Source organism: Apis cerana, linkage group LG3 (assembly GCF_029169275.1).
Source record: "Apis cerana isolate GH-2021 linkage group LG3, AcerK_1.0, whole genome shotgun sequence".
Lineage (NCBI taxonomy): Eukaryota > Metazoa > Arthropoda > Insecta > Hymenoptera > Apidae > Apis > Apis cerana.
In genome coordinates this window covers 6535482-6546879 of record NC_083854.1, presented here as the reverse complement: position 1 = coordinate 6546879, position 11398 = coordinate 6535482, and the positions used below count along the sequence as shown (strand labels likewise).

At 40.4% G+C, this 11398-nt stretch overlaps 1 protein-coding gene and 1 long non-coding RNA gene across 2 annotated transcripts in view; one reads left to right on the top strand and one right to left on the bottom strand.

Moving 5' to 3' along the window:
* Window positions 1-2792, bottom strand: part of LOC133665798 (uncharacterized) — a 47807-nt gene extending 45015 nt beyond the window's left edge. Inside the window, exon 1 of the long non-coding RNA XR_009829143.1 lies at window positions 2654-2792. This is a non-coding gene — a long non-coding RNA (uncharacterized LOC133665798). The remainder of the gene's footprint in view (window positions 1-2653) is intronic.
* Window positions 2793-2946: 154 nt separating this feature from the next.
* The window catches only part of LOC107999016 (receptor-type guanylate cyclase Gyc76C), a 65581-nt gene continuing 57129 nt past the window's right edge, over window positions 2947-11398 (top strand). The window contains exon 1 of the mRNA XM_062072556.1: window positions 2947-3412. The gene's annotated coding sequence lies outside the window, so the exon portion shown is untranslated. The remainder of the gene's footprint in view (window positions 3413-11398) is intronic.

The following is an 11398-nucleotide window of genomic DNA, read 5'->3' as shown; positions in this document are numbered from 1 at the left end:
TAAAGTATCGCGTTATAAAGAGAAGAACGGAATCCTGGATCGACGAATACGGTGCAAATACGTAGCAGGCAGATTCCTACTTCGATAATGTACTCGTAATTAAGCGGCCATGTTTCCATACCGGCTGATACGCATCGTCGATCACCAGGCTATTTTCGATAAGCCTCCAAACAAGGTAAACGTTCGGGCTCTCGGGGTTTTTTTCGGCACGATCGAAAGAAACGTCGCGAGAGAGTCAAATTCTGGGGGAGAAGGAGAAAAAGGAAGGAAGGAAAGAAATTTCGAAGATGAAAAATTTCGTGGGAGGCACACGCGCGCAACTTTGTCCACGTTTAAATCGTAATACGCGAGAAGCGGCGAGTGTTGACACTCACGGGGAAAAAGATAAGATAGTAACTGTTTTACCAGCCAATCGCTTCTGTGCGTCGCCGTCTACGTCACTGTTGCTAACTGTAGTTGTGTACACACGTTCGTACACACAATCGATTGATATTTCTGTTTTTTTTTGTCGAATAGATCGATCCACGAACCCTGGGTCAACACGAGAACGCAGGGTGATCAAGATCGACACCGAGGAATCGAGACGGAAATCGGGATCGGATCGCAGCCCTACCTAAGCCGAAATCTCATTATCTCGAGGGAGGGTGAAGGAATTTTATCGCGAGTGCAGAAAGTGACGCTGCAACATTGGAAAATTTATAGGAAGATAGCGGGAGGAAGAGAGGTACAAACGAACTCGGCCGAGAAATTAATTGAACGAGATAGGGGGGACTCTGTATTGGGCCGAGAAGCAAGCACGGTCGTCTTTCGCGCGCGAGAATCTTTTACTTTGGCCGGCACAGTGTGTGCTTCGACTTGGAGTGGTTACACGTTCGAGTTGTACGGAAATATTTTCCCTCGTTAATTAGATAAACACAATGTTCCGCGAGCCGGTAATTTTTAATTACCGTGGATATAATTTACGAAGAAAAGATAGAGGTTCGAGTTAACAATGTCCCGTTCGAGGCTGAGGATTTTTAATTCTAGAAGGAATTCAATTTATTTGTACAGAGGAGAGAGAGATTCGAATTGAATCAGAGATGAGAAGGTGTCCGTTTTCGAATTCTTTATGCTTGAATTTCCCTATTTATCGGCCCGCCACTTTCTCTGCAACGAAACTCCTGTTATTATCGTATTCGTATTTGCGCGCACATCGGAGAGCACGTGCATTAATAGCGCGCACGCGTAATAAAGGTATTCGCATTCGTGTATTACGCCGTACGCTATTACATCCTACATTAACTATGAACAATTGTATATTAGCCGGTGTGCACTTGCTCAATGAAATTTCGCATGCCGATATGTAACGATAAACGAGAGAAAATTACCGACTGAAAAAGACGTTGACATTCTTTGGTCTGGTTAGGGGGAGGAGAAGAAAAAATGCAAAAAAGAAGAGAGAAAGGAAAATTCGTATGAACGTATAAATGATTGCACGAAAATGATTGCAAGAAAATATCCTATATAATTATATGGACGAGATATATATTGTATGCATTTCGCGTTGATAAAACACGTAGCTTTCACTAACAATCGCTGTTACTGCATGTAACAAGAAACCAAAGTGTCGGTGGAAATAAGTAAATACTACTAGGTCTCTTAACTTTGTAAACAAGATTACATTCAGCAGCCTACAGATTTGCAAACAATTAGAGTGTAAACGACATGTTCGAAGCGTATTTCTCACAACCAATTGCATACCGCAAAGTGAAATTTCACGGAATATTGCTGGTAATTTTGACGAAAGATTATTAGCCGTAATTAGAAAAATGCTAATTTATCGATAACGTAATATTCCGCTCGAACAAAAGAATTACTTTTGTTGTAACAAGAACGGTATGTCGTAAAATTCTACCCCCTTATGATCTCTCGTTTATCACATTTATTTTATTCGTTATAAGTATTTTACGACCAAAAGAAAAAGAAAGATTTGTAAATACATAAAAGTGCAGAATAGCAAGAATACGATAACCGCGTGGTCGCGATAAGAGCAAACTTTTGGCTTTCTATAAATATCTTTAACTTGTCCTCGCTGCAGACTGATGACGAAATATTTTTCTGTATATTTCGTGTCGTCACCCAAAGCAGCCTATGATATAATTTACTTGACCCAGTATTTTATTTACGAACTGAATATCGTTGATGAAACATGGCGTTCGATTTTTACGCGCGGTATCAATCACGGTATTTATAATTTTTAATGGAAAGTAAAGTTTATTTTATTTTCTATTGATATATAATTTTACAGAATCGTATTATTTAATCGTGTATGTCAAAATTTTTTTAGTAAAAAAAAACAATATAAAATAAGTGAAATATCAAATTTTATGCTTTGCTTTCGATTAATCGTAATAAATTCAATAGCAATCGCAGCGCCTCCTATATGCGGATAACAATTCATATTTCGACAGGGTAAGAGACATCTATTTAACCAGTAACATTTTTTCCCGCCATAACTAAAGAAATTTGATTATTCTAAAATGCTGTTATAATGAAATCTATATCTCGCATACAATTTTAAAACGCGTTAAAATCCTTCGAATTTGTGTTTAATTTATAAACTGCAGTTGGTCGACTTCCAAATTTGTATAAATTATAATAACTAACTACTCACGTTAATCTGCATTCAATCAAGATATATGGCAGCCTTGATAGTTACTTGACATCAGACGCTTGAAGTACCATTGATTTCTGTTCGAAGGTTACGAAATTCCGGGACACGTATCGTGTATTTGTGCACTCACATTCACACCGATTTCACGGTAATTTCCACGAGAAGAGCGAAAATTGTTCTCGACCTTTTCGAAGATTCCATGTGTGGCCGATCTCGATCGAAGCGCCGCTTCGGTGGCGCCACCTTCACGCTATACGGCGACACTAGCCCCCGTTGAAATCATGTGTTCAGTATATTGCGGCCTCTGCTTGTGAACGGTCGTTTGTAAAAGTATGACGATTGGTTATCTCGGTGGCGCGTTCCGTCTTCGTAAAACGAATTCGTGATTCGTTTCCGATCGTGCGTCGCGCGTATTATTAATATAACGTGTGGTGATCAACGTTTCATTTCTCGTGGACAGTGTACTCGTTCCGTGGAAACAAAGGAAAAAGACGGAAAAAACTTGGCGGATAGAAGTGCGTCGTCTTCGCGCCAGTAAAGGCGTCCTTCCGCGTTCTCTCGTACATACACGAACCGTGGCCAATCGTGCGAGTGGAGTGATTTTATTTCCAACAAGCAGTGCCCGACGAAGAACGAAAATAGCTGTTAAGTGAAGTTCTTCTACTTTTCAATCGGTCAACGAGAGACCCGCAGGGATGACGAGGTAGCCCCCCATCCGAAGGATTAGATTACCATGCTGGACACGGCCACGAGTCGCAGGTAACAGAGAACCGTGTGCGCCCCGTGTGAAGACTTCCCACTTGCTTCTTCTTTCTCCTTTCCTCTTCTTTCTTTACTTTCTTCTCTTCTCTCTCGTTTCTCTTTTCTCTCTTTTCTCCTTCTTCGTGTTCTCTCTCTCTTTCTCTCTCTCTCTCTCTCTTATTCCCCTTTTTTCCCTTTCTCTCTTGTACTAAGCGTCGTTGTCGATCGGTATACACGTTGCTTTCTCTCTCTTTCTCTTTCTACCACGAGAGAGAACCGGCGGGAATAGTAGTGAGATACACATGAGCGAATAGGACGGTTTCTAGCAAACATTCGCTAGAGTAAACGATTGGATGAACGCCAGCTGCTCAGAAGATATTTGTAAAAAATTCAAATTCTTTGATAAAAATTTTCGCGTGTCACTCGATCTGTATTAACGCGTGCAGCGGCATGGTGTCTGAATTAAAATTTTGTATATTTATACGCATGTACATACACATATTGCATCTATTTTTCACTTTAATCGATTCTTTGTCGATAAAAAAGGCGCGTGTTAAATCTCTTATTCGTATAGCAGAGTAAAGTGCAAAAATCTGACGATTCCGACGCGAATAAAGTGCATCACGACGTTTAACGCGACAACGAATTTTTATGTCGGTTGACACGCGCCTTGTGATGGAAATCTCAAATTTCTTTGTGCTGCCGGGCCCGCCATGTAATATTTCCGGAACGTGTATACATTCGTGTTGATGCTACGTCTTATTCTACGTCTTATACGTTCAGGAAATGAGGTAGCAAACATTCCATGACTACGTTAAACATTGTTAGTATTATTTTCATTTCATCATATACGTGTACATGTATGTTTAGGATACATATATAACAGTGTGTAGCGGTAAAAACTTAAGAGGAAAAATATTTCAATATACACGCGTGCTCGGTTGGAAGGCGAGAAGAGTCCGGTGTAATATTTGCTCTCTGTAATCAGCGTATCGAAGCAACATATTTTCGTCGCTTGGCTCTGATACACGAATCTCTGACGTATAAAAGCAAACGAAGTCAAGCTGTGGCTGTGACGAGGCCACGGAATCCGAGAAATTATATTAGAGTGACAACGTCTGATGTATCGCGTCCCAGGGTCCACTGTATTCTAACCGTTAACAGTTTACTTAACGAGTAGATAAGACAGAACGTAAAGGAAAATTTCCATCGAGGCTTTCCTCGTTTCAACTCGTTTGTTTCTTCGCGTATATTTATAACATATATTTATATTTCTATTTTCGAATTAAGTCTGCTCGTTTTTGTATACCACAAGTGTCATTGATTTGTTTATCGTTTGTTTCTCGTTGAAGAGAATTCCAGGAAAATTAATATTTTTTTTTGATTTTACACGTGGCGCGACAGTATGCGTCGCTACAACGAACTAAGTAGCTGAGTCATCGTCGATACACTTTCGAGCGTCAAAAAATTTTGTTCGTTTTGATTATCATTGTTTGTATTCGCTTTTAAACGATATGAAGAATTAACAAAAATGTGTACATTATACGATCCGAAATCAGAAGCGTTTCGAAGTGTATTGGTCTCGATAAATTTTTACAAATATGTGCATTATCGATACCATAGAATATGAATTATAAAATAGATTGGCTGCCAACTTTTTCGATTAGTTCAACGTTTTCTCACTAGGAGTTGGATGTGGATAGAAAAACGAACGTTACTCGACATAGAAAATCAAATAGATTCGCGTTCGATTGATACGAAAATGAGAACGCGGTGTCGTGTTTTCTCGTGTTCGAGCAGCATCGTGGATGCTCGTAATTCGAGAAAATAAAATTCGCTTCGGAGCTACGGAGCAAAGGTTGCCACGATAAATATTGTCCAGGAGAGATGCTCGCTGTTGTCGGCGGTCAAACAATAGCTTTTCATCGTACGCTGTTCAAAAGCAACTCGGTGGAACGACCGTACTAGCAGAGACGTTTAATGAACTTAATTATTCCGAACGTCGATGCTTAACCTCTTTGTTGACCGCTATACCACTGTTAAACTGCAACATTGTTAGTACTTCCAAACAGGTGGCCCTGTCAGTTCAACGTCAACTTATTGCTACACACGCATTTCTATATCAAACAAATTGGATTTTTTCTTAATATAATTATACGATTAGAGAAAAGAAACCTTGAAACAATATTTTCCTTATTAAGTGTCCCGTTACGTTTGATTAATGTCCGCGAATTTACATTTATATTTAAATCAAATATTATTTTTACACAAATAATTTTTTATCTTTGCATATACATGTACTACATATTCGCATATATTTGAAACAAAATTGAAAAAAAAAACAAACTAGAGGTTAAAAAGAAAAATAGGACATGTATCATTGGAGATCAGAGACTGGAATACATTCAGAAGAAAAACAGTTGTGCTTAAGGAGGATTAAAGCCGGAGAAACACCTGTAAAAAGACTATTTACAACTTTATTAAAGCAGCTCAGCCTCGATTGTTTTGTTTGCCAATGTCCATCGTACAATACGAAATAACGATTTGGTTCACGCGAAAACGTAAAATAACATCTGGCTCGTAACGCGAGTATGTTACAAGTCGTCAGTGGTATGTGCGTTATAGTGCGCTCTGCATATCTCCTCGATATTTTATAATGGGTCTTCCGATAAAAGTGCCACTTGTTAGACCGCGACTGTTTTGCATAATTTCAGTTCAGGATACACGCGTGTAAATTGCGCGCACCGGCAATAAATCTCGTTGGAAACCGCTACATTTCTGTCGTTTTCTTTCTTGTTCCCGCTCTCTCTCTCTCTTTCTCTTTTTCTCTCTCTCTCTCTTTCTCTTTTTCTCTCTCGATAGACGAGATAGCAAGACGATTGCAGAGATGCATGATCTCTAATATATCTAATTGTAATTAATGCGAACAATTTGATATCATTATTTATTTATGGAACAGTCAATTTCATCGTATTATTTTCTAAACTTGTATCTGCGTTTTATCAGATTTACATTTGAAAAATTTTGATTAAAAACTTTATGTCAAATAAGAAAAGATGGAATTTTCTTAAAATCAAGATCGGTTAACGTGGAAAATTAAGATAGATTATTGGTATCTCGCTGAAAACGCAAAGGAATTAATCCTATATCTCTCGTTCGTCTGAAATCTTGTTTTACGTGACTCGAGCTCGCGCGCACGCGTTCACGGATATGATTCGTGCGTGGAAAAAAACGTGCTTTCTAATTAATCAGTTAAGCTAAGTATTCGCCGTGCTTAATGGCCGTAATTAGCCCTACATGCTTCGCGCTAGCACTGAAATTGCGCGATTGACCTGTGCCAGCCTGTTCAGGGGAAATTAATAAAACGTAGGATGACCTAAGCAATCATGATTGCACGGTTTTTGCGAATCTTTCGAAGTAGCGAGTTCATTGCGGGCATACGAACATTTTTCTCATAACCCTTGTCCGATCCGATGGATAAGATTGATGTTCTTTCGAAGTGTAATCGGTTATTCGATTTATCGCCCAATTATCACATTTACGACACGAAGCGTACCGTATCGATGACAAAAATCGTCTGTGCACCGAGCGCCTCGTGATAACAATATTTTATCGTTATCAAACTCGAACTCGTAACGAGTTATGCAACAGTATAGTCACTTAATATTCGCATGTTCCGTTTATACTGATTGTGAGGTACGTAAACCGTGAACGAAATTCACGACGTAATTTCGTAAGATCGCGACGCGTTGTTTTCCTTATACAATGGACTAGGAAGAAAAATTTGTTTGAACGAGATTTATGCAAAATATACGTAGGATATCGTAGAAAGGAAAGAAAAATTCCATTGGTTCAGCAATTTTGTCCGAGTGAAAATTCCTTCGACGGTTGTGTTCCCTTTAATTAAGTCGTCATGCAAAATAGCCGACAAAATACCGGGATATTGTTGGAAACGTAACGCTAAAATTTCATGGGGGCTGCTATGGTTAATAAATATCTTCGGTTCCGCGAGCACGGTTACTTTTCAATGTTATAACGACGCGCGGTCTCTTTAATTTTCAGTTCAGCGGCTTGCGTGATCCGGGGAATATCAAAAGCGCTGCTGTGTACGGCAAGGGTGGTTGAGTAATGACTAACGAGTAATGCGCCGACATAAGTAAGCATTAAGTAACGAGTGCCACTCACACGTGCACGTGCGCCGGGCACACACTGGCGAGAACGGTGTACGGGCCGCAGTGTGTACACGAGAGATTACGAGCACGGTTGTCTCGGTTGATCATGATGTTCCTTTCATTCAGGCTCCGATTAACGATCTGCAGATGTATTTAACGAGTCTAAAAGCGGTACTGTGGTTTACCGACCTGCACTCGACTGCTTCGATCCCTCGAGTGTTCCTTTTCGCCGATCGAACGAACATAGTTTTTCAGAACGTTGATAAAAATACGATATTCGGGATTTATCGTGAATTTTAATCGTTTATTTAGTTCGTGGGTTACTCGGGATAAAATCAGAAATTAAAACTGAAATAGAAATAGCAGGATTAAAAGTTAAAACGATTTTTCTATAAATTTGATAACATTTGCCGTTCATATACGTACGAACGAAAGATATTATCGGGATATTATTTGGATAAGACAACTTCTCAGGATAGATACGTGTTGAGTTTAGAGGGAAAGAACCGGAGAAGAGAGACAAAAGCAAAGTGAAAAGATCGGTGGTATCAGCGGCGATCGCCTTGCTAGCCTGGAAATCCAGTTACTTCAGCAGGGGCCTCGAGACAATGCGCAGAGAACAACCCGTGCAATGCCGCCTCGGGAGAGCTGGTTGGGTGAGCGCGACGAAAATAACTCCGGCAGGAGAATATTACGGCACTTTGCAATGAGGAGAGACCAATGGAAAGAGAAGAGCGATCATGCAATGTACGATTGAGAAAGACAAAGAAGCAAGTTAGCTCGACGAGAAGGAAGAGAAGGAGAGAGAGAAAGAAACAGAGACATATGATCGGAGAAAAAGAAGAGAAAGAAAGAGGGAAATGATAGAAGGGGAGAGGAAGTAGTGGAGACAGAGAGCGGAGAATCGCATACGTATATGTGTATATGTGTGTAGTTCATACACGATAAGGAAAGACGAGGAAGAATGACGAGAGTGAGAGAGGAGAGAAGATAGATCGTCGCACGAATCGACTCATGGCGAACCATTCGAAACGAGCGACCGGCGGTCGTCTTCTTTTGGTCCGTGACGCGATTGGCCGATCGGCCAATGACTGGTTCTCTCAGTACTGGGCAATGTGCACTGCGTGCAGCAGCAGCAGCACCATCAGCCGTCCCTCCTCACCGTTCAAGTGCGCTCGCGACTCGTGTACAGTGCACTTCATTGACGGCCGCAAAACTGGTCCACCGCGAGCCACATAAAACTCCGTTAGAACCAGTTCCATGCGAAACGGGCTTAACCCCGTGTCCATACTTCCTTTACCATCGGGGCTTTTCCTATCAATCTTGGTGAAACTTGCGAAACAAATTTTGAACAATTCGTTATTTTGAATCTTCATTTTATCTATATTTTCGACTTCTAAAAATGAATAAGGCTATTAAAACGTTGAATAATTGGTTACAATCTAGTAATAATAATTCACGTAGTAAGTAATCGAATACACTGAAATGAAATATAACCTAAAAAAGAGAAAGATCAAATCATTTTTAGAATTGAATTACCGCACATCGAATATCACGATATAAAAAGTAAAATATAAAAATGTACCATGACAGATAATCCATGATGATTGGTTACGCGCGTTAAACATACTTTTCTTCCTTTTCACGTATATACCATTTAACTTGCACGAATACCGGGAAATCCAGATGCTGCCAGCATGTCTGCCAGTGCGATCGGCGGAATCCGAACGTTCACGGAACTAACCGAACGATTCCGATTCCTCGAGTTTGCTGGACGCGCGCGGGCAGTGTGCGCGCGAGGCCAGTCCCATAAAACCGTAAACGTCGATTACGCAATGATGTAATATAATAATGGATATTGTCCCGGCAATGGAGATTCCGACAGATAGAGTTTCTTATTACTTCGGTGAAACACGGTTACAATTGATACTCGACCAGAAACGTGTGCCAGTCTCCATATTCTTTGATTTCTGTGATCTTTTTCTGCACTTGCGCAGGAGCATGCGCATACATCTATTTTTGAGACATGCGTTGGAACCAGTTTACTTTTTACTGGGATAATGAAATGCTGATGATTACGGTGTTTGGTAATAATTGGGCAACAAAAGTGAGCGTACTAAAAATGGAAATTAATGTTACAAGGTAGTACGATAATGCGGCAATTAACTAAGGTAATAATAGCGTGTATTTTTATTGCGCATTATGCAACGTACGCTTCTAGTTAATTCTAGCTGCCGAGACATCCTGACAATCCTGAATATTGTCCATCATTCCAAAGGTGAAATATCTCATACTTGAAAGTGCATTAACATATACAATCTTAACAATATGTATTTAATATCAGAAGAATGTGGCAACAAAAGTTATGAATTCAGATTTATCAGTGACACTTGTCGTACAAATTCTAATCTCTTTCCGGAACACAAAGTTTACAACATCTGTAGATTATTTAAAAGGTAAGAACGTAATCAATACGAGAAGGGACTTGCGGTTTGTTCAGATCTCATAAAGATATGCTTATTCATCCTAATGGTAGGTTGTCGACGTGGACACGCCTCTATCAAAGTCTTCGGTATCTACAAAGAGGTTCTTGGAGATTTTCTTTCCGTTCCCATCATTCTGCGTCTGACGAGCAATTCTACCCCTCTGTCTCTTCCTCCCTTGTCCCATTCTGCGTTCGTGAAACGAAGAAGAGAGGCTACCAATAACGGCAGAACACCTCTAATATTTCACGGAAGCCAACTACGCAGTTTGTCGATATTATCGCATATACAATATCCAAGAAACTGATTTTAAGCGATACTTTCTTCTTATATCTCGCGTTAAAAAAACACCTTCTCTTAAACACCTTCCAAAGAAGAGGAATAAAATGGACGACAGGAATGCCAGATGGAAAGCAAAAGGAAAAGGGAAAGGGTGGACGATAAACTCGGTACGAGATCATGAACGAGAAGGAAATAGCAGAAGAAAGGAAGGAGAGGAAAAAAGGAGAAAAATGTAACGGAGAAAAAAAAGGGAAAGAGACGAAGAAGAAAAGTGGCGAACCGGCTGCCCGCAACGAACTTGAAGTAAACCAAACCTACCGGTCCTACTGCTCGCGCTACCACTACCACCTACCGAACTATTACCTACAGCAGGTCTATATCTGGACTCTGCCTCGTCTTTCTTATTCGATGCACCGCATCGTGTGCCAGAATAGCGAAATCACCTACGTTCTGTACCCTTCCCGTGTATTGGTCGAGGTGTTTCCTCCTCGTCGCGACTTGATATTCGATTTCTTTCGGGATCAAAGCGCTCTGGGGGAGACCCTTCTCGTCTTCTTTGAAACGCTTCTTTGAAGCACGCGTTCCAATTTTTGTATTTCCTGAATTGGGAACGTCCGGAATGGCATATTTAAGAAAAGACGTGTTCGTATTCAAAAGAACACTTTCTATCTACGAGCAAAGGAGAAAAACCGTACATCGAACCTTGATTCATTATTTCTAAATAACTCTCGGACCCGACATCTACGTTTTCTTCCTTTTTACCGTGCCATACCTATAATTAGAAGGTTAAATCGACTCTGTCTATGTTATTTACTTTAATCTACCATCTACTTCCTATTTTTCATACGAAACGAAGTACGTATGAATTATCACCTATCACGATACCCGTTCCGCGAATCCGAGGAAATCCTCCGCTTGATCCACGTGTAAATCGAAGATGCATTCGAATGCAACTTTTTCTCATGGCCGCGTGGAGCGACGCAGCTGCCCGCCACCGCTGTAATTAATACACGATCCTCGATTCGCGGTGTTACATAAACTCTCGTGCGTGAGAGCGAGAGAAAGAG